General features: G+C 45.9%; 1 long non-coding RNA gene across 1 annotated transcript in view; it reads left to right on the top strand.

Annotated features, from left to right (window-relative positions):
- The first annotated feature begins 499 nt into the window (after positions 1-499).
- Positions 500-23,869, top strand: part of LOC134481488 (uncharacterized) — a 35,308-nt gene continuing 11,938 nt past the window's right edge. The window contains exon 1 of the long non-coding RNA XR_010056993.1: positions 500-910. This is a non-coding gene — a long non-coding RNA (uncharacterized LOC134481488). The remainder of the gene's footprint in view (positions 911-23,869) is intronic.

Below are 23,869 nucleotides of genomic sequence, written 5' to 3'. Positions count from 1 at the left end.
ATCTATGTGTAAACTGAAGCAGGCGTTTCCAACTACTTTAGGAGGGCCTCTCTCCGTGTCAACCTGCTCACAGCAACCCTCAAAGGGACCAACCGGCTGTCAGCAACAAGTCTCTAGATCCTGCTCCTGTTTTAAAAGCTTTCCACGAAGCAGTCTTTTGTGATACAGCTGAGATACAGGATATTTAAGCTTGGAATCCACCCCCACTGAAGAGAGGAAGGGAAGCCAGGGAGAAGAGGTTAGAAGATATTATCAGTAAATGTTTGCAGAATAGTTAGGTATCGTCAAGAAGAGACCAGCATCACGGAGGCAAAATCTTCTAGGAAGCATTTCCTCAGGGTCAGCACACAGAACTCTTGGTCCAGAGAGGCCGGAAGCTGTGCCTTGGTAATATTTAAGAGTTTTCTAGGTGGTATCGGTTTGGAAAGCATGAAGGGGTTCTGGAGAGCAGATGGAGTTAGCACCACGGCAGGTCAGGAGAGGCCATTGGTGAATGTGCAGCCTCAGTTGAAGTGGAAGACTCAGGAATGAAAGGGTCATGGAGAAGGATAAAAGCTTGGCACCTTACGGCAGTGTCAGAGGCACTGAAGAGAGCCCAGAAGAGGCGCGCAGTGAAGGTGCACCCCAGTTGCAGTGGAGACGGGAGCATTTTGGAGATGCCTGCATTTTGGAATGACTGCCAAGGCCAGCAGCAGCGTGCCCCGAGCCTAAGATAAGCCCGAGATAAGCCGCAGGAGCTGTGGGTAGCAGAGTCGGGGAAACCTATTAAGGCCCTTTGGAGCCCAGAGGATTGTGAGTGGGTCGCGGACATGAAGATCTGAGCGCTATACTGTAGGACTTCGGTTTTGTTTTGTTTTGTTTTTTATTTGATTGTCGCTGTGTCCTGGTTGTTCCCTCCTGGAGTAAGAACGTATGTAACTTAATTTTCACTTTACAGGAGACCACAGAAAAGACTTAGGAATTTTACAGAGACTCAGGACTTTTAAATGACTTAGGAATCTTAGAAACTCGGGGCTTTTAGGGAGACTTTGAGTGTTTCAGAGGAACTTTAGCTATTGTAACACACTGTGAATAGTCTAGATTCATTTTGAACTTTGAAAGAGACTTGCAATGTTTTAAAGTGACTGAACTTTTGAAGCGTTTGAGTTTTTAAAAACTGGAATCTTCAAAGCTGAGATATTTTATGTTGTGATATTAATATTAACATGTCATCTTGGGGACAAATAAGAAAGGAAAGGTTATAGCTGAATAATGTTATGTTTGTGTCAGATTGGGACGGGGTCAGTGGTGCTTAACACCAGCAAGGGTCACTGGGAAGAGGAAGCTCAATTGAGAAAACACCCCCACTAGATTGGCCAATGGGTGAGCCTGAAGTACATTTGCTTGATTGATGATTAATAAGGGGGGTCCAGGCCGTTGTAAGTTGTGCTGCCACTGGGCAGGTGGTCCTGGATGGTATAAGAAAGCAGGCTAAGCGAGCCACGAGGAACGAGCCAGTAATTGCACCTCTTCATAGTCTCTGTATCAATTCCTTTCTCTTGGTTCCTGTCCTGACTTCCCGGATAATGGATTACAAAATACAAATCTAAAGAGACCCTTTCCTCCCCGTGCTGTTTTTGATCATGGTGTTTTATCACAATAGATATGCTAAGACAATATATAAAATGCTTTTTGTATGTGTGCGTGGTGTGTGTGTGTGTGTGTGTGTGTGTGTGTGTGTGTGTGTGTGTGTAGAAGCCAGATATCATTTCTTAGGTGCTGTCTATCTAACTTGTTTGTCAAGACGTCTTTCATGGACCTTGAACTCAAAGTGTTCTAAGCTGGCTGCCAGTCGGAGAGATCTGTCTGTCTCCTGCTCCCAGGGCAGGTTTTTCAAGCATTTGTTCCTATGCTTGGTTTCTTATAAGAATGCTGGGTTTCCTCTCAGGCCCTTCCATTCTTACCATTTACTGAGCCATCCCTCTCGCCCCAGGCTTGTTGCTGAATCAACACTTTTGGAACAGAGAGAAAGCAAGAATAGACAGGGAGAAATTTTGAGCTTAGGTCCCAGCTCTGCAGAAACACTCCGAGGCTGGGATGACCCTATACTTTAGTCTTGAGACCCACTGAAAGGGCTCGCCCCTGGGAGCATTGTCATCTCCAGCCAAAGCCTCTCCAAAGACTGCAGATGACCACTGAATACTGCTGTCCTAGTAACTTCTCACTGTCAGCCTGACATTGTCTAGCGTCACCTGAGAGGGGAGTCTCGGTTGAGGAATTGCTCAGATCAGATTGCCTTGTGAGAACGTCTGTGAGGGCTGTCTTGATCATTCATTGATGTAGGAGGGCCCAGCCCACTGTGAGCGACACCATTCCCCTAGCCAGGTGGTCCTCAGTTAGCCGAATTTAAGCCAACAGTGCTCCTTCACAATTTCTGCTTGAATTTCTGCCCTGACTCCCCTTGACAATAACTTATAATATGTGAGCTGAGATAAACCCTTTCCTATCCCAGGCTACCACTGGTCCCGGCCCTTTGCCACAGAAACAGAAATGAAGCAAGAACAGATGTCTTCCAGGAGTACATGTGGAAACTTATAAGAGAAGCGGGATTCATTTCCCGCTCCCAGTAGAGTATGGGGCCATGAACAGCACAGCACCCACCACCACACAGGAAGTGGTGAAACCAGGAACAAATGGCAGTCTTTCAGGCTTTTCACAAGGAGGAGGTTTTGAAATAAGACGTGAGATAAAAAGAAATTTCTTCATGACTGTGTCTGTAGTTTCAAAAGCCTGCAGGCTGGCCATATCTCACAGAGATAGCCGTTTGCACAGCCTGTACCTGAGTGGCTGACCAAAGGAAGAGATAAAGAGATTGCTTTGAGTCACGAGTTGTGGCTAGCGAAACTGCTTCATTGGGAAAGGGCTTGCTGTGCGAGGCAGATCCTTGGCGCCCGTGTACAAACCATGAGAATCATGCCCTGTATCTGTGACCTTAGGGCTGAGAGGGTGGAGACAGACAAGTTGATCCCCGGAACGCAGAGTCTATTCAAATCAGTGAGCTCCAGGTTTAGTAAGAGACCCTGGCTGCAAAACCATGTTGACAGATACTGAGAAAGATAACAAGTGTCAACCTCTGGCCTCCAAACATGCGCCACATGCATATACACATGAACATGTACGCAAACCTACACTAAACACACACACACACACACACACACACACACACACGGAGAGAGAGAGAGTGAGAGAGAGAGAGAGACAGACACACAGACGCACAGACGCACAGACACACAGAGAGATTGACCCATGTGTAAACAGCTAAAAGCATTCTGAAAATGGAGCAGAAGAGAGGGCTCAGAGGTCAGAGGTTAAGAGCACTTGCTGCCCTCAGACCACCCACTTCAGTTCCCAGCACCCACAGGCTGCCTCACAACCACCTGTAATTCCGGTTCTAGGGGATCTGACACCTCTTCTGACTTCTTTGGGTACCTGTAGGTTAATGTCATTGTGCAGGTGAAGGCAGACAAGATAAAATGAGGCCTGTCATGGGACGAGAGGGACGGAGACGGGAACAGAGGTTTTAGAAGGGAGGGAGAGAGCAGGGGAGAAGGAGCTGGAGTGAGGAAGAGGAGCTGGGAGAACATGGTGGCAGATGTTAAGATTCTTCTCTGCGCATAGATACAGGTTGTTATGAATATTTTTAAGGGATGGGTGTGTACAGGATTTTGTGCTGTCTACATGGGCAAATTATATCTTATTGGATCAGAGGTTATTGTGTGGTGTGTTCTTTCATGTGGCAACTTAATTAAGTTCAAGAGAAGGTGCGGTTGTGAGATACACCAAGCCCTCTACGGAATTGGGATGTGTATGCCTGGCATGGTAAAACCGCAAGGTGCCACAGTAGAACAGCCCACGGACAGCCTGGGTCAGAGAGTACGTGGGGGCAGTGTGGAGCTGCTGAGATAAATTAGCATTAGTTTCTATGGCACAACTGCCTGGGTCAGAGAGAGCCCGTGAGAAAAGTGTGGAGCGGTACATTGGAGAACCAGTCACCCGTGTCTTTTCTTTTTTATTGCAAGAGGTACCAAGCATGCACATGGTACATATACATATTATTTAGGTAAAACACTCATATATGTGAAATGAAAACAAATACATCTTTGATTTGTTTTAATTCTGAACAACATTTTGATTCATTGCTAAAACTTAAGTAGTTTTTCTTACCTGTTAGAAACAAGGCTATTATACTATTTAGCACATCTAGACATACACCAAAGTGTGTTTCAGAGACAAGTGGGGCCCAAGAACAGACTAGAGATCTGCTCGTCATCCCAGCATGCACCTCCAGCTGCCCCTTACGACAGTATGAAAGCCCATCCATAGATCTGCCTCCAGAGACCGCACTCGCTGTGATTCTGGATCTGAAGGTGACCAGGCCTTACCAGAGCCAGATGCAGCTGCCTGTCCCTGCTCTTTCCTAACCGCGAGGTTTGATATTCTAAAGAAATAATAGGAAGACCTAAGTCGAAAAGGGAAGGAATCAGGGAGAGAAATTGATGATGCAGATATGTGACTCAAGAAGGTGATGGAAGAGATCACAGGAGCCAGGCTGAGAGCCCCGGAAGCCATGAGACAATTATCACCTTAAAGTTTTAAATGAAGGGGGAACAAAAATACTTCCAGGAGGAAATACAGAGACACAGTCTGGAGCAGAGACTGAAGGAAAGGTCACCCAAAGACTGACCCACCTGGGGATCCAGCCTATATACAGACACCAAACCCAGACAATGTTGCAGATGCCAAGAAGTGCATGCTGACAGGAGCCTGATAAAGCTGTCTCCTGAGAGGCTCTGCCAGAGCCTGACAAATACAGAGGTGGATGTTCACAGCCAACCACTGAATTGAGAATGGGATCCCCAATGGAGGAGTTAGAGAAAGGACTGAGGTAGCTGAAGGGGTTTGCAACCCCATAAGAAGAACAACAATATCAACCAACCAGAGCTCCCAGGGATTAAACCACCATTCCAAGAGTACACATGGACAGACCCATGGCTCCATCCACATATGTAACGGAGGATGGCCTTGTCAGACATCAGTGGGAGGAGAGGCCCTTGGTCCTGTCAAGGCTTGATGTCCCTCTATAGGGGAATGTCAGGGTGAGGAGGTAGGAGGGAGAAGGTGGGTGAGGGAGCATCCTCAGAGAAGGAGACTGGAGGGAGGATGGACTAGAAAGTTTCTGGAGGGGAAACTGGGAAAGGGGATAACATTTAAAATGTAAATTAAAAACTTTTAAATTATCTTGTGTGTGTGCCTGGTCACGTGGGCTTGTGTGTATGCATACAAGAGAGCACACACACACACACACACACACACACACACACACACACACACCATGGAATGTGCTTGGAAGTCAGAGGACAGTTTCAGAGAATCAGTTCTCTTCTTTCACCATGTGGAGCTGTGAAACTGATCTCAGGTGGTCAGGCTTGGTAGCAAGTGCCTTTGAACCAATGAGCCACCCTACCGAACCCCAGTCACTTAGGTTCTTATTATTATATTTTGTTTCTCTTATTTAAGGTTTATTTTATTCATATTTGTGTACTTTATATACTATACGGGACACAATTTTATACTCAATGTGTTATCATTAACCTATCATACACATACACACACATACACACACACATACACACACACATACACACACACATACACACACACATACACACAGACACACACAGACACACACACCTCACACACACACCTCACAATCTCACACATACATCTCACACACACACATACAGACACACACACATACACACATACAGACACACATACACATACACACACAGAGACACACACATACCGACAGTCACACAAACACATGCACACACACACAGAGACACACACTGACAGACACACAAACATATACACACACACGAACACACACACATACAGACACTTTATATACATACAGACACACACACACATACACACACAGACACACACACAGACACACACACCTCACAATCTCACACATACATCTCACACACACATACAGACACACACACACATACACACACAGAGACACACATACACAGACAGACACCAGACACACAGACACATACACACAGACACACACACGAACACGCACAGACTCACACACCACACACACACACACACACACACACCTCCACAGTTACGTTTTTAGCTCTTTGATATATTAAAGCTGTACATAGGAGATGTGTTTTCAACTTTAAAATATAGATCCCATTGTTGAAATGGAGTTTTAAGACCACAACACTACACTGCCCGGCACTTTAACATTGGGCTATAAAGCTATTCTATTATTCTGTCCATTCCTATCCGCTTGCCTCATTTAGTTGTCTCTGTAGCTCTACGTTGCTTCCACGGCACACACTTCTGCTTGTTTACTATATGCCTCTCCCACTCAAACAGTCTCGCTGAGTCCATAAGCCTTGCTCTCCGTCCCATAAGGCACCAGCAAGCCCGTGCACTTACTGGATGCTCAGTGAAGAAGTAATGAGAGACTGGAGCTGGCTCAGTTGGTGAAGTGCTTGCCACACAAGTATGATGACCTGAGTTAAGAGTCTCAGTAGCCACATGAAAATCTGGATACAGTGGTTTGCACCCATAAACCCAGCACTGGATTATGTGCCTCAGAGACAGGAGGTCCTGCAGCTCACTGGAGCTCACCGGGCAGCCGGCCTAACTGAATTGATGAGCTCTGGTTGCAGGAAGAATCCGTGTCTCCAAGTCTCAGTGTAGAAAAGCAGTTTAGGAAGACTCATAATGTCACCCAGTGAACACTCACTTGTACACACATGTGATCAAAAAAGAGACGCAATGGGTCTGAACTTACGCATGAAACCACACTTACCCATCCTGTGAAAAGCGAGTGTGCTTCTTTAATCTATTTGGCAGGTTAAATGTAGTCTGCATGTACAACATGTAATGTGTAAAGTCATATTCCGGAGGAGTCTTAGGGCAAAAGTCCAGGGCTCCAGCAACGGTGCCCTGAGAAACGTGCTTGCTATCTAAGGGCTGAGTTCGGATCACCAGCACTCATTCTAAGTGTCTGAAGCGTTTAGTCACAGCAGTGGGAAGATAGAGATGGCATGTGTGTGTGCACGTGCTTACGTCTGTACCTGCGGATACATGACAGAGGAAAAAGACAGCCCAGAACCCAAGGAAACGATAGATGGAAGGGCCACCTGTCGTTCATTTCCCAAGGGACACAGGAAAGCAGTCTTGGAGCAGGCGTCTCGGGAAACTTGTCTGATCGACCTTATGGTGCTTTCTATGTCCTTCGTATGTTAAAAAACCCTCCTCCCAATACTGCACTAGAACAGCCTGAATCAGTCCTTTGTGCAATATACGTACCTGATGCTCATTAATAACCCCTTTGTTCTGCTCTCCCCCCCTCCCCCTCCCCCCTCCCCTCCCTCACCCTCTCATCCCCACCCCACCCCCACCTCGGTGCTTCACAGCTCCAGTTACTATCTGTTCTTACCCAGGCGTTTCCAACAATCTCTTCATGCTCTTCCACAGGCGTTTCTTAAAAGCTGGCTGTTTCATTGTTACCATCCCAGGGGACTATTGACCAGGTTGGGTTTGCATTTATGAGCGTATAGCTGGAGCTGACACAGCCCTTACCACAATTAATAGTTCTTGGAAGAATTTGCCTACTTAGCACTTTATAAATTGGCTTTATATATCTAAGGGCAAGGCAGGTTTTAATTAGTGTCAGTAATAGCTAACTAATCAGAGAGAAATTAAGTGACTGCCCCAATAGAAGCGAGGAATATATCATGGCGCTGGAGTCCTCGCTGGTTCTAGGTGGAAGAGGTTGCCGCTGGTTTTGAGAGTAGTAGTGGTCTTCTGCTACAGAGTTACTGACAGCTGGCAGACTCGGTTCCTACTGGTAAAATATCATTTTGAAACACCCGGTGCTTCCTTTCTCCCACCCCCACCCCGGAGTTTCTCCTCTTATTTTAATTATGGTCACTTTATGTGCCATTCAGAGTCGTGGTTCACAGTTCGCTGGACCTATGCCTGCGTAATCCGTTGGTATCTCTGGATTATTAGCCACAGGCAAGTTTTCCCAGCTCGCCTTGTAAGAATGGGCCCCCTGCCAAGAAGGCTCTCATCCCTGCTTAGGCCCACCTGGTCCTTCCCTGTCAGAGCCTCACTTCCCCAAGCCCCGCCCCCAACCCCGCCCCGTTCCAGGGGCTCCCTGCTCTGAATGTTTGCACAGCCTTCTCTGCAAGCTGCTTACACAGTCTTTGCTTCATAGAATAGCCACTGCCCACAATATTCTATTCAAAGTTCATGTGTAAGGAAAGGAGATCTAGAGGGGGCTGGATGCCAAATTTAAAGAACTGAGTTAAATTCGCAGAACCACGTGGTGGAAAGAGAGAACCAATACATGTAAATTGTCCTCTTAACTTCAGCATGGTGCACTGTGGCATGGCTGTTTTCTCTCTCTCTCTCTCTCTCTCTCTCTCTCTCTCTCTCTAAATTAAAGTGTAGAAAAAAGAGAGAGAGAAAATAGGGCCTTTAATTATAGTCAGCTGCCTTGAATATCATCCAATAATATAAAATACATATCTTTCAAAATACATATATATGTATTATATAAAATAAATGTATTTTTTTAACTAATAGCCAAAGTCAAATCAGAGGATTAAGGGGGAAACAGAACACCTACGAAGATTAGTGTCACTCTTCAGCAGCCGAAGTTAGAAGGCAGGTTGAAAAGCTTACTTGGAACACATTAAACTCCTCCTGTACTCCACATCAATTAAAGCTTTAACCCATTAAAAAAAATGCTCACGGCCATTTACTGCCTGACTCTCTTCTCAATCCCTTCTTGGATTTCAAAGGATTCTTTGTGACTGGGAACCCGAAGAGGCATTTGAGCTACACACACACACACACACACACACACACACTCCTGTCAGTCATGTCTAATGCTCAGAGTGTATGTAAGCCCCCTCTTGGGGCCGGGACAGTAGTACCTTACCATTCAGTCTCCAATTTTAATCCTTTCTCAGCTTGGTTTTAACAAGCGTAAGCAGGCAGTCAAGGAAGCTGAATTGTTCAAATAGTCCCTTTCAGATCAGACACCCAGACCCAAGGGACTTAAGGACCAAAGGCTCACATCAATTGCATAGGCAACTAGCCAGAATTCATCTTGAACATTAATCTGTTTAAAATATTATGAGAATAAGAGATTCCAATGTGCATTTTCCACTTTCGCACAAACCACACAGGAGCTAGGATAAAGAAGGCATTTGAGAAGAGTATGTGCTTAGGAGCAAAATCCTGGGTGGGTTTTTGTGGTGTTCTCCCTTATCCATGGGAAGTATTCCAAAGATGCCCACAGTGGGTGCCTGAAGTGGTGCGTGGTACCAATAAACAAGAACGTTAGGTAAGCATGGCGGTGCACTGTATAGAATGCATTCTGGTTCCTCTCACCCATCTCTCATCTCCCTCAACCCTCCTGTCAACATCCCTCTGTGCTGACCCTGCTGTTGTTATTATTAGGAGTCTAGGGTCATACAGTCTGGGCTGGTCTTGAATTCCCTGTGTATTTGCAGATGACCTCGAAACCCGCCCCCCCCCCCAGCCTGCTGCTTTTACCATTCAAGTGCTGGAATGATAGACGAACACCACAAGGCCTGACATTTTTTGGTTTTGTTTCTATGACCTCATGGATTCTTTGCTCTATGCACTGTAACTTCAGTTCTACCACACGGAGATCAAGTTGATCTGTCCTTCCCTTGTTTTTGCCTCCATTCCTCCTGTGCACTTCAGTGAAGCAGATCCTACTGGACACTTTCCAGGAGAGTCCAGTTTAATTGCAGTTAAAGACTTGCTTGAGATGGTCTCCTCTCTCTTCATGAGCTTCTTCAGCCTGGCTAGTGGTATGACAGCAGCCTCTTCATGAGCAGATACTGCTCTCCAGTGATACAGATATGTAGGTAGTCTCTCTCTCTCTCTCTCTCTCTCTCTCTCTCTCTCTCTCACACACACACACACACACACACACACACACACACAAATGCACACAGACAGATAGGCAGACAGACGACAGACAGAGGGGGCAGGGAGGGGAGAGAAAGTGAGAGGGAGGGAGGGAGAGAAAGAGGGAGAGAGAGATATGGAGAGAGGGAAAGAGGAGAGAGGGGAGAGAGAGAGACAGAGACAGAGACAGAGACAGAGACACACACACACAGAGAGAGAGAGAGAGAGAGAGAGAGAGAGAGAGAGAGAGAGAGAGAGAGAATCTCATATAGCCCAGGCTGGTTTTGAACTCACTACATACCGGGAATGACCTTGAAGGCCTGATCCTCCTGCCTCCATCTCTGGGGTGTTAAAATAAGAGGCACGTACTACCATGGCTGTTTATCTGCTGCTGAGAATGGAACCTAGGGCCAGGCAAGCCCTGTAGCTATACCTGCAACCCTCTCTAGTAAGAATATATATATATATATATATATATATATATATATATATTCATATTGGTTCAAACTCATTCCTGAATCTGTGTAATCACCCCCTATTGTAGTAAGAACCATGGCGTCACTCACTTCAAGGGCCCCCTTGCTCAAATCTTCATCTACACTTAATACTTCCGGGAATAACACGTCACTGTCAATTGGAAAGCATCTTCTATTCATGCCTTCCTCTACCGAGTTAGTGTCCCTTCCTCCTGAAGCACTTGTTGAACACTTGCAAATGTAATTTTTTTCAGCTTGAAGTGTGACAGCTGAGGTAGCAGGTTTCTTTCTCCTTCGCAGTTTCACAGGTAGCAAGGGAATTCGTCCTTGCTGTAGCAACTACCCATCTCAGCCTAAGATCTTTTTTCTTCACTTAGGAAGCCAGGATCTTGAAGGACGACGCACTTTACAGCTTCTTTCTGCTCTATTAGATAGCTAGCAGTGCTATCTTTCCTTTGAGGGTCTCTGTTGATGGCATCAGGGTCACCTGAACTGAAACTCTGTGAGACCGTGACAGTACACCTCTCATGGTCCTGTGACAGTACACCAAAATGGCCCATCTTTGCTTCTTTTGCGATTTCTGTGGCAAAAATACTCTGACAAAAGCAACCTCCAGGGGCAAAGTGGGTATTTGAGCTTACAATTCCAAGTTACCATCCCTTATGTCAGGGAGTCAAGATCAAGAGCTTGAAGCATCTGCTCACATCACATCCATAGTCAGAAGAGAGCAAAGAATGTTTGCCTGCTGCTGCCCAGGCCCCTATCTCCACATACACAGTCCAGGATCTCATGCTCAAAAATTGATTTGGCCCATAACTAAGGCAAGTTTTCCCTTTTCAATTAAGATAATCAGTATAATTCGTCATAAGCATGGCCAAAGACTAGTCTCTCAAGTGACTATATATTTTGTCAAGTTGGCCACAAATCCTCACCCTCATAGCACCCGAATGAACAGAGCAAGTCTTATGTACTGTTCTAGTGCTGTGAAGAGATACTCTGGCCTAATCTACTCAGAAAGAAAAGCTCTTCATTGGGTAGCCCATGGTTCCAGAAGGTTAGAGTCTCTGATTATCATGGCAGCAAGCCAGCAAGCATGGTACTGGAGCAGCTTTACACCTTGAGACAACCATGAGGCAGAGAAAGTGAGAGCTAACTGGGAACTCTGGGGGCTTTTGAAACCCCAAAGCCCTTCTGCGATGACAGGTCTCTTTCCAACAAGGAAAACTTGAGAAATAAACAATTAATTATTTGTTTATTTGTTCTGAAGCAGTGTAGTGAAATCTCTCACATCATGGTGGCCACAGTCCTATCCTGAGAGAGAATGGACTGAAGACTTAAGGGGATGGAAGAGATACTCTTAATTTCTAAAGAGAGACGCTTGGGCCCCTCATGCTGAGACTGGAAGTCCTGAGGAAGAGCTGAGGCCCATCGGCCTTCCTGACAGTTGAGGTCAGGCAATCCATCACTTCCCCCTGCCCCCACCTCACTCCTGACATATCTACGTCGTCATATCTACGTCGTCTCGTGGCTTTCTCTAAGCCTGGGCTGAGGATGCAGCCCCATTGCGTGTACTATTACTACTTGGACTGGGTTCCATCCCCAGCATGTCATGAAAGGGGTGTGGCAATACATGTCTATTGCCCCAATACTCAGGAATAGAGACAGGCAGAGCAGTCTGCCAAGTGATAGGCAGACTCCTCCTCTTCCCCCGAACCCCACACCTCTCCTTCTTTTTGAGATACAGTGTCATATAGTTCAGTTTTCAAACCCCTAAGGGGCCAAACATGACCACTAAAAAGTGGCAAAACTGGTGTTTACCCTTCTAGTGTTACTGGGGAAACAAGAAGTAACATCCAAAGTCAACCATGAGGGAGGGTTGTATTCAACGGGCTCCACGGCTGTTTATCCCCTTAACAGGACTACCTCCTCACCAGGAGCTAATAGAGAGGCAGTGCCCAAAGAGCCTTCCCTTGCGTCTTTCCCCTCTTTCCTTGTAGAAAACAGACGTCAAAGGTCTTATAACCCTTTCTCAAAAGCTAGCAACCTCCTCACATGCAAAATTGTGGCTCCCCCTAGTTCACATGCGCATGGAACTTTGAGAAAAGTTAGAAGGGGCCGTGCCATTTGTGCGCCTCACAAATAGAGTATTTGTTCGGCATTCACAATGTCCTGGGTTCCACCCCAAGAACAAAATAAACTGGGCACACGGTGGCACATGCCCGTGATCATGTCCAATTCATGGGGTGGAGACTCTAGGATCAGAAGTTCAAGGTCATGTTTGGCCCCTTAGGGGTTTGAAAACTGAACTATATGACACTGTATCTCAAAAAGAAGGAGAGGTGTGGGGTTGGGGGAAGAGGAGGAGGAGTAACCTCTGCCCTATCACTTGGCAGGTTGAACAGTGTACGGTCTGGTTTTGTGTGTCAACTTGATACAAGCTGGAGTTATCACGGAAAAAGAAGCCTCAGTTGTGGAAATGCCTTCATGAGTTCCGGCTATAAGGCATTTTTCTCAATTAGTGATCAAGTCGGGAGTTACCCAGCCCATTGTGGATGATGCCATCCCTGGGCTGGTGGTCTTGGGTTCTGTAAAAAGCAAGCTGAGCAAGCCAGGGGAAACAAGTCAGTAAGTATCATCCTTCCATGGCCTCTGCATCAGCTCCTACCTCCTGCCCTGCTTGAGTTCCAGTCCTGACTTCCTTTGGTGATGAACAGCAGTGTGGAAGTGTAAGCTGTGTAAACCCTTTCCTCTTCAACTGGCTTCTTGGTCATGATGTTTGTGTAGGAATAGAAACTCTAAGACAAGCAGTATATCTTATTTTAAGTATACATTCCCGAAGACCAAGGGCCCATATGTTTATGAAGCATGGAGAACTACAGCTAACACAGGTGTACCCTGATAAGAACTGAACCCAGCCTCCATTCCTAGAAGTCTGTGTGGCCTGGCCCATGTACACACTCCCAAGTTTCACCTTGCATTTCTGGGTTCACCAAACCCTCAGATCCAGTGTTGAAAGTCAAAGTGAAACCCCTGTAAAGGAAACCACACTGATTTTTACCTGCTGAAGGGTAACTATTTGTGTGTGTGTGTGTGTGTGTGTGTGTGTGTGTGTGTGTGTGTGTGTGTGTGAAACTCTGATCATTAAAGCAATTTACTCCCTTTGGGGGTGTATAAAATACATCCACTAGAATCTCAGCGCCTGTGACTTGCCTCAGAAATGCTCACCCTGGAGGGACTTCACCTAAAGTCGAAAGCTCTTTGCATGGCTACCAATGTTTTGGAAGCATCCTTGCTGAAAAGCTAGGGATGAACCTCAGTTGATAGGCGCTTGGGTTCCAGCCCCATGAACCAGCATGGTGGCACATGTCTACAATCTGGGCGTTTTAAGAGGTAGAAGCACGGGAATTAGAAGTTCAAGGTCACCCTTAGCTACATAGAAAGTTCTAGTCCAGCCTGTGGTACACTGAGGGCTTGTAGGTCAATAGTTCCTAATGCCTCAGCCCTCCTTCATGCTGTGCCGACCCTGATCGAAAAATTATTTTATTACTACTTCATAACTGTAGTACGCTGCTGTTATGAATTGTAATTTAAATATGTGATATGCAGGATATCTGATGTCTGGTATGCAGCTCCTGAAGGGGTCTGGACCTCCAAGTCCATTGTAGTAGGTGCTGAGTAAAAGCCTGATCCGTTCAGTCCCTCAAAAAACAAACAAACAAACAAAAGTAACTATGCAGATTTCTCTATTATTTGCAAAGTGATAGAGAATAGTAATATGGTAACATTGCCAATAAAGGAGGAGAAAAAGAGAAAGAAACAGTTCAAAGAATCAGAATAGACAAAGAATTTAGAGGGGGCAGGGATCAAAAATTAAGAGTTCTCTCTCACTAGTTACTGGAAATGATCAAATATTCACCTATTACGATAACAAGTCTGATCTGAAATGCCGTCTTGAAACGTTTGCCTCAGTCTGGGGGCCACAAATTAGCCTGAAATTCCTCAGGTGCTTTCATAAAAGGCCAACATCGTCACACCAGGACTGCACTCTTTCTGGGCCTTTACGGTTGTTTACCCTGAAGGAGTAGGACCCGAGCCAGCCTGGGTTCTAGGAAGACAAAAAAAAAACAAGATTCTGGAACGGTACAAACAGCTCAGGACTGGCCACGCCAAGCATCAAGGTCAGGGTGGCATAGTTAGAGCTAAATCAGGTGGAAGGTTGGTCAGGCAGGAAGGTTGGAGATGAAGAAGTAGGAGTTGCCAGGGAAATAGGGTGTTCCCCAGTGGTCTGCTCTCTCTAACCTCTTCTGGGCACCCCAGTTAGACAGGTGAGTTTTACACTGCCAGTGCAGAATGTAGTCAAGATAAACCTCAAAAGTCAACATCCGGGATGCTGGAAAGGCCCATCGTCTTTTTAAAAGAAAATAGAAACCTAGGTTTTAGTCTCCTGGACTTCACTGATTAAACTAGAAAGATCCAGCCCAGTGTGGTGGCGCATGCCTAATAATTCAAGCATTCAGAGGGCTGAAGTCCATCTCGAAAAAAAGACAGCCTCAAGTAGGAATTCCGTAAGGATGGAGGTGAGAATTACCTGTGACTGACTCAACTGGCAGCAACTGCTTGGGGTCTCTCCCTGACCCTGGACCCTAATAGTCCATAGGAATGTTTACTTGGGTGTTTACATGGAAAAATAGACTATTTAAGATGCTAATTTCTGGTCCTTGGTATCAAACCCAGGACCTCATCAGGAGCAGTAAACAATGTGCACAACCACATTGCAGTGCTCATATGATCCTTTTGTGTGTGTGTGTGTGTGTGTGTGTGTGTGTGTGTGTGTGTGTGTATACATATATATATATATATGTATATATATACCTGTATATATATTTTTTTCTGGGTATATAGATACCTGTGTTTGCATGCTTAGGCTGGCCAGAGGTCAACCTCAGATGTCATTCTCTGCAGCCATCCACCTTGTTGGTGGAGATAGGATCTCTCATCACTGGGATCTGAATGGAGCTTGCTAATTAAAGACCCCGGATGGCCAGCAAGTTCCAGGGATCTGCCTCCCCAGCAATGGGATTACAAACATATAAGCATGTGCTACCACATACGGCATTTAAGCTTAGTTCTTGGGCTCCAACTCGGGCCCTGATGTTTGCAGGGCAAGCACTTTACCCTATGAGCCAGTCACTCCCCAGATGCCCATAGGACACCTTCAATCTGGATGGTTTTCAGAAACACTACAAGCATTTGTCCCCAGAGTGATTACATCTCCTCAGTCTTCAGGAAGCCCTCAGGGTGTCACTCTGGTACTCGATGTGCCTTCCCTCCCTGGAATGCAAATAGATGCTTCTTTTCTGAAACCACCTAAGGCATCTTCTGGACACTCCATTTTCCCGCCCTTTTGCCTGTTTAGCAAAGTGCCTCCAAAGATATAACACTCATATTTTCAAGCTGGAAAGAAACCGTTGAAAATTAAACCACAAAACAGCATTTTAATGAGAACATTATTACCTAACACCCCACTGTGGTTTTAGATGGCCTCGTGCCAACCTTCCAAACTGCTGTGAGAAGCCAGAAGTCCAGAGTTGAGGTGGGGGGAGAGGGGCGGGGAGAGAATATGAGAAGTTATATCTATTCCCTTAGTGAAGGTAGCCTTCTTGGACGGCTTCCAGATAGATCTTTCTAGAAGGTAGGAGGTTATTATTGGTGCCTAGAGTTGAAGACAACTTTCTTCCTGTTTTGAAGTTTGAAAGAGAAAGAAAGGGGGGGCCACCCAAGAATTAGTACATAATGTCCTCAGCACAGTGTTTTGAGCTCTGAAGTGGCTGTACCCAGCGCTGACTATCTGCCTCATCACTTGCCCTCTGCATACCCAATTGCTATTTCTGTAACCTAGGTTACGATACCACAAGTGTCCGTGTGCAAGGTGAAAACTCCAACAGAGGAGAGCCAAAGTAGGCACTGGTCTTCCCTGGCTGACATCTGAGAGTGCTTGGTTCTGGGTACTGTGAAGAGAACTGGGGAGCTGGTGCTTCTCACAAAGGGTCACTTCTTAGAGACCATCTTGCCTTGGTCTCCAGCTAGCCCAGCAATTAGGCCTTGAGGGCTGTGGTTTCATTTCCACATTGGGTTTCCTGACTTAACCCCTGAACCACCCTCTGCCAACATCTTCCCACACATTCAGTGGCAACCAGATGGCCCTAAGAGGCAGCAGGGGAAAGAGAAGGGTGGGGTGGGATTGTCAAACTGGTAGATAGTACAGTGCCATCAACCTCCATCCCACAGATGTGCAAGTCAAGGTCAGCAGGTTCAAGGTTCACCCAAAATTACACAGCAACAAGGGAACAGAGACAACCCAGTTACTGGCCTGACTTCCAGGTTGTGGAGATTGTCCTATGCCACACCTGTGTTCCTCTCAGTAACACACTCACTTAAATGACTTCTGCATGCCCACAGAGTGGAAGTGACTCTCAGGGAAGAATGGACTCTTCTTCACTGCTACCCATCCTGGCCAAGTCTTCCTACATGAGCAAGGCTAAGTAGAGAAGTATGCTAGGCCCTGCTGCCAAGGAGTTATGCTCATCGTCCTTGTTGCTTTAAGACAGAACCCATATCAATGTCTCATGGATCCAGGCTGGCCTCAAACTCACTGTGTAGCCAAGGATGAGCCTCGAGTTCCTGAACCTACTGCCTTGACCTCCAGAATTCTGGCATCACAGGCATGCACCACCACACCCAACTCTATGCAGTGCTGGGGATCCAAGCCAGGGCTCCATGCATGCTAGACAAGCTCTCTCGAAGCTGAACTATGCCCCCAGTCACAAGGAGTTGCACACTCAAAGGTAACAAACCTGCGAACGAGTTCAGCATAGAGATGGGACAAGCTCATGCAAAGCAGAAGGCAAGAAAAGTGCTTACTAGCCTGATGTGATGAAGAGTGAGTTCTTGGGCCATGGAGATGTCTCACTCGGCCCAGGGCCTGCTGCACAACAGATGGACCAGATCGAGACTCTTGGCACCCATGGAAAAGCCAGGCCTGGTATGTGATTGCTGGAACTCCAGCCATCTTTAGGTGCTCCAAGGTCAATGAGAGACCTTAGAAGAGGAGGAGGAGGAGGAGGAAGAAGAGGAGGAAGAGAAGAAAAGAAGAAGATGAGGAAGAGGAGGAAGAGAAGAAAAGGAGAAGAGGATGAGGAAGAGGAGAAGAAGAGAAAGAGGAGGAAGAAGAGAAGGAAGAGGAAGAGGAAAGGAGAAGAGGAGAAGGAGAAGAGGAGGAGGAGGAAGAGGAGGAAAAGGAGGAGGAAGAAGAGAAAGAGAGAAAGGTTGAAAGCTATTGAGGAAAATGGCCTATATAAATCACTTCTGGCCTTCTTCCCCTCACACATGTGCTCATGTACTTATGCACATATACAAGCACATGCCTGTAAGAACACACACTTACCACCACCATCCTCACACATGAGTACACAATAGTAAATTCTCTCCACCTTTACTTCTTTCAACTGATTAGTCCTTTTCTCATCTTCTCTTGGTTTTGAGTTTGCTTCTCTCAGGCAGCTTCCTTGGTTTGGCCCAGATTGGTTCGGATTACTCTGTGGCGTACCTGTAGACTTGACTGGATGCCCATCAGCTCCATGGAGACAGGTCCTGGTCTGCCTTGTCCATTGCTATATCCCTTGCCTGGAGCCTGGAGCTCAATTGGGTGGGTAGTAAATGTTTGCAGAAGGAAGTTGTGAATGTCTGCTAGGAAGCTTTTATCCAGGACCTGTCAGAGAGATGTAGTCTAGACAGGAACAAGTTCCATCAATACCGAAAGTCATCCAGAAACGGGTGGTTAATGTCTACGCACACCACAGAAAATTACCGTAATATGAGCTAGTGAAAGAGCAGTGAAGACACCATTGTTGAAATCTACTTGAAAGGAACAGGAGCATGCATTCTCTGTCGGGTAATTCAGGTGGGGTGAGGCTTTGTACCACTGGGTCTACTCGGATGGGTATCTGAGTATGTGCCACCACACACAGATTTAGAAGGGAGGTGCTCAAAAGGAAGTGAGCTGGGGTGGTGGGTCAGTCAGCAAAGTGATACCCAAAAACCCACATAAAAATGCAGGATGTGTCAATGTGTCCTTTTAATCTACATACTGAGGAGATGGAGACAAGCAGGTATCTGGGCTCACTGACCAGGCAGTCAGACCCTAATGACTCCAGATCCCAGTGAGAGCTAGTCACAGAAAACAGGGTAGATGGCTCCTAAGACCCAAAATTCAATATCTGGTGTCTATACACATGTCTGCCTACACACACACACACACACACACACACACACACACAGGGCAGAGCAGAGAGATGGGAAGGGGAATTAAGGGGGAGAATCTGAGACACTAGGTTTTAGAATCAGATTCTGGTGCTCGCTTCGGCAGCACATATACTAGAATCAGATTCTGGGAAGCCTTTTTCTATATTCGCAGAAGCCTGCAGTAGCCAAGTCCCCGCCCCCAGCTGCAAACTGTTGACTCTTTCAGACCTGAGAACCCAGGTTGAGTTTCACCTAAGGAAAATGCAACGCTCATAGCTGCAGGGAAGTTAAGAAGCCATCATAGCCATCAGAGATTTCTCTGAAATAGCTCAGGAAGGGGCTTCAGAGAGAGAGGACCACTGACGTACACCAACCACAGAGCAGGAGAGAGCATTTAATGTGGTGAATCTGTGACTCCGGAAACACGTTTTTCTATGGAGAGGATGTTCGCTATGACTCCCATGTACGTGTTGCCTTTACAAACAAATGAGTATCATCTTTCGCTTCACATCACCTGGTAGGCATTTACCAAAACAGAGAGAGAGGGGTGGGGGGAGGAGAAGAGGGAGCAAGAAGAAGAAGAAGAAGAAAAAGAAGAGGAGGAAGAGGAGGAAGAGGAAGAGGAGGAGGAGAAGGAGGAGGAGGAAGAGAAGGAGGAGGAAGAGGAGGAGGAGGAGGAAGGAGAGGAGGAGGAAGAGGAGGAGGAAGAAGAGAAGGAGGAGGAGAAGGAGGAGGAGGAAGAGAAGGAGGAGGAAGAGGAGGAGGAGGAAGGAGAGGAGGAGGAAGAGGAGGAGGAAGAAGAGAAGGAGGAGGAGAAGGAGGAGGAGGAGAAGGAAGGAGAGGAGGAGGAGGAAGGAGAGGAGGAGGAGGAGGAGGAACAAGAACAAGAAGAACAAGAAGAAAAGGACTTCCAAGAAGAACTATAATTGTCAACAGACAAATGGTCTGGCTGCTGCTGCAGTCCACGAGTCACCCACAGGTGACACCGGTGAATATGAGAAGGAGCCGATACTGTCTCTGAGGAAGGGGTATGAGGCAGGAGCAATGGGATCTGAGTGTCTGATGATTAATCTTGATTGTCAACCAGAAGAGGAATTTAGAATCACCATGGAAACATATCTATAAAGCTATTTCCGGAAAAGTTTGTCTTAGGTGTGAAAACCCATCTTAAACGTACGATCCTTCTAAGGCTTGGGGTTCTTGACTGAATAAACTGAAGAAAGTGAGCAGACCACCAGCGTCCGTCTGTCTCTGCTTCCTGACTGTGAATGGAATGTAACCAGCTCCCTCATGCTCCTGCTACCGAACCTTCCCCACCATGATGGACCCCCAAACCGTGAACCCTCACACTGGAAAACCCATAACCAACCGTAATTATGGTTCCAGAGGATCCAATATCTTTTCAGGCATGCACACACACACACACACACACACACACACACACACACACACACACACAAATTAAATCTTAAAAAAATAAGTAAATAAAAATGTAAATATATGAAAATATTCATATATACATATATAAGTAAAATAAGTAAACAAAATTTAAATGTATAAAAATACTCATGCATATAAAAGTAAAATAAGTAAATGAATAAAAACTTTAAAGGTGTAAAAGTAGTCATATGCATATAGACGTATGTATTCAGGCATGAAAACACATTTATAATCCTAGCACAGAGATGGGTGGATTCCTGGGTCTCACTGACCAGCCGGTCTAGCCACAAATGTGAGCTCCCAGTTTAGAGATCTTGACTCCAAATAAAAAGCAAGGGAAAGAGCTCAGTGGATAAGAGAACTTGCTATGAAGCAGAGAGGACCTGAGTTCAAATCCCCGAGGACCCACATAAAAGCTTGGCGTGACCAGGTGTCCCTGTGTTGAGGAGCACTAACAAGTGGATCTGAGCGGTTGCTGCCTTCAGCCTAGCCAGAGCAGCCACCTCAGGGTCAGAGGGGTGCCTGGCCTCACAAGAGTAAGGAGGTTGAAACAGAGGGGGACTTCTGACAGCCTCCTCTGGCCAACATACCACACCACACACACACACACACACACACACACACACATACACACCCCACATACACTCCATGCACACATACACCTATTAAACACACACATATAGCACATATACACCACACACACACCACACATATACACAACACTCATTCACACACATATACCACGCACACAGTCACACATACACAACACACACACATACATATAAACCATACAAACATACTGCACACACTCACTTACATATATTTACCACATATAACCACAATACCACACACATATACCATATACACACACATAAACCAGACACATACCACACATTCACATGCATACTACATACACATACATACACACACACCACATACAAATCTCACACAGACCATACACAAACATACACACCATGAACACTGCTCATACATATGCATACTATACACACCACACACACAAATATAACACACACACCATACACATACACCACACACATATATGCATATACATACCACACACATACATGCATACACATACCGCACACATACCACATATACTACATATACACCACATACATATATACATCATATACACATATACCACACAAATACACAACATACACACATATACAGCACAGACATGTGTACCCATAAAACACATTCACACCACACACATGCACATATACACTACACACACATACTAAATACATACACTACATGCATATAAACCACACACACATATATACCATACATACACACCACACATACACACACCATGCACATATATATTCTACATACACATGTAGCCATAAAACACACACTCCACACATATAAACATAGAACACATACATACATACATACATACATACACATACTACATGCACACATATACTACATACACGCACTTCACACATATAAACCACAAACATACAAATGGAGTTACTGAAGACAGCTAACATTGACCTCTGTCTTCAACAAGCTTTGAGACCGGGGCCACTTTTCTCTTGAGATCCACGTGGAAATGAGTTGAAAATCAAGCAACACAAACCCCAGTGACCTGCCAGATCCCTGCGACCAGAAGAGTTCCTCCTAGCCAGAAAGACGCACACGCCACAGGATGCTGGCAGAATTCAAGATGGCCGCCACCCAACCCTGGAGCAGTTGTGAGAAATGAAAAGAGCTGTCTTTTGCCTACTGGGGACTTCCATGGGGACCTGCCTGCTGTGGGGTACAGTGGAGATGTGAAACATCGGACTCCCCAGGGTCTATGTGCCTTTGCTTAAAGAATGAGATGAGGGCTAAGTACAATGGTGAGGTCAGGAAAATGCTCTCTGTAAGCATAGAGACCTGAGTTCCATCTCCCAGGCACCCACAATAATAACCCTGGGCATGGTGGGACAAGCTTACAACCCCATCGCTAGGAGGCCTAGACAAGCAGACCCTTGGGGCTCACTGGCCAGGCAGCTTAATCTGGTGGGTGAGCTCAAAGCCAATGACAGGTCTTGTCTCAAAAATAAAATGGGTGGCATTCCTAAGGAACAATACTGGGAGATTGTCTTCCGGCCTTCATACACATGTGTACCTATGTGCACATGCACACATACATGACCATGCCCACACATATGTGAGCATGTGCACATGTGACATAAAAATAATAGAACACATTAGCATTTGGTGTCCTGGTCCTTCTCTTTCTCCCCCGACTTCCACATGATCATCTTTTAGCACCTTCTAGGACACAGCAACTCCAACCCAGAGCCATGGTCATTAGAGGAAATTCTAGACCTGAGGCAAAAGACAGCAACCATTACCATCTCCAGTTTGCAAGAGAGGAAACTGAGACACCAAACTAAGGGGTTACTTGTGCACAGTGCCTTCTTTTGGGTCTCTTAGGATGAGAGTGAAATGGGTGTGTCCGGTGCTACTGATGGCTTCGCCCTGCCCTGATTTAGTCAGCGGCACTCTCCTCTCTGTGTTGGCGCCAATTTTTGAGCTTGAAATCTCAGTTGTGGCTTCAAGGTCACAACCGTTTGTCTCTCTACAAGAAGGGACACACCCATTGTTCCCCGGTTTCACTTGTACACTGGGGTTCCAACTGTCACTCCTCAGATACCACACAGGTTTCACTTCCCCAAGCCCTAATTCACCCATTTTTTAAATAAGGATCCATCTACCAGGGTAGGTGTGAGAAATGAGAAGAGGAGGGCATCATTCTGGGGGCCCCCAGGCAGACCTCTGTGATGCTGTTCACACACTGGTGAGCACTTCACAAACAAAGCATTGTGATGAAGTATTTTTGTTCTCCTATGTTCTCACATGTTCTGTCTCAACTCTGGCTGATGTAGAAATCAAGACTTTTTTAAAAAAAAATGCAAATGTTCACAGCCCCACCCAGAGCTGTCAAGTCATTAAGACCCAGAGATGTGAATTTTACCTGGTTTTACCTTCTTGCCGTGCAAAGGCAGAGGTCAAGGTAATAATCATCCTTCTAGAAGTTCCCATAAGGAATTCTTGCCAGTAGAAGAAATAATTTAGAAGATCTGAGAGGGTCCACAAACTTCTTATTAGGTTGATTCTTGGTTGACTTCCCTGTACTCCAATCTAGCTATTAGTATTCACAGAAATATTTTTCGACCCTATTTGAGCCTGGTCATTTTCAAGCTCATCTCCCTGGCAGTAGGGATAATGGATAAACTCTGGGCACTAGACAAAAGCTTGCTCTCCCTCCAGGGCTTTCTTTCTTCTGCCAAATATGAACATCACTTTTAACAACCACAACGTTTCTCCAACCACCAGGTGAAACTGGCCAAGCTGGTTGTGCCTGTTAGCGTGCAGTATTCTTAATCTCTCTCTCTCTCTCTCTCTCTCTCTCTCTCTCTCTCTCTCTCTCTCTCTCTCACACACACACACACACACACACACACACACACCTGACTCCTATGAATTCAAGATACTTTCAGCCATGTGTTTTGAAAATGATAACAAATTATCTATTCAGTCTGCTGAAAGATTTGGAACTGGGAAATAGGTTTCTTTTTAATGATGTATTTTTATTCTTTCAG

The sequence above is a fragment of the Rattus norvegicus genome, chromosome 13, assembly GCF_036323735.1.
Source record: "Rattus norvegicus strain BN/NHsdMcwi chromosome 13, GRCr8, whole genome shotgun sequence".
Lineage (NCBI taxonomy): Eukaryota > Metazoa > Chordata > Mammalia > Rodentia > Muridae > Rattus > Rattus norvegicus.
This window is presented reverse-complemented; position numbering and strand designations above follow the sequence as displayed.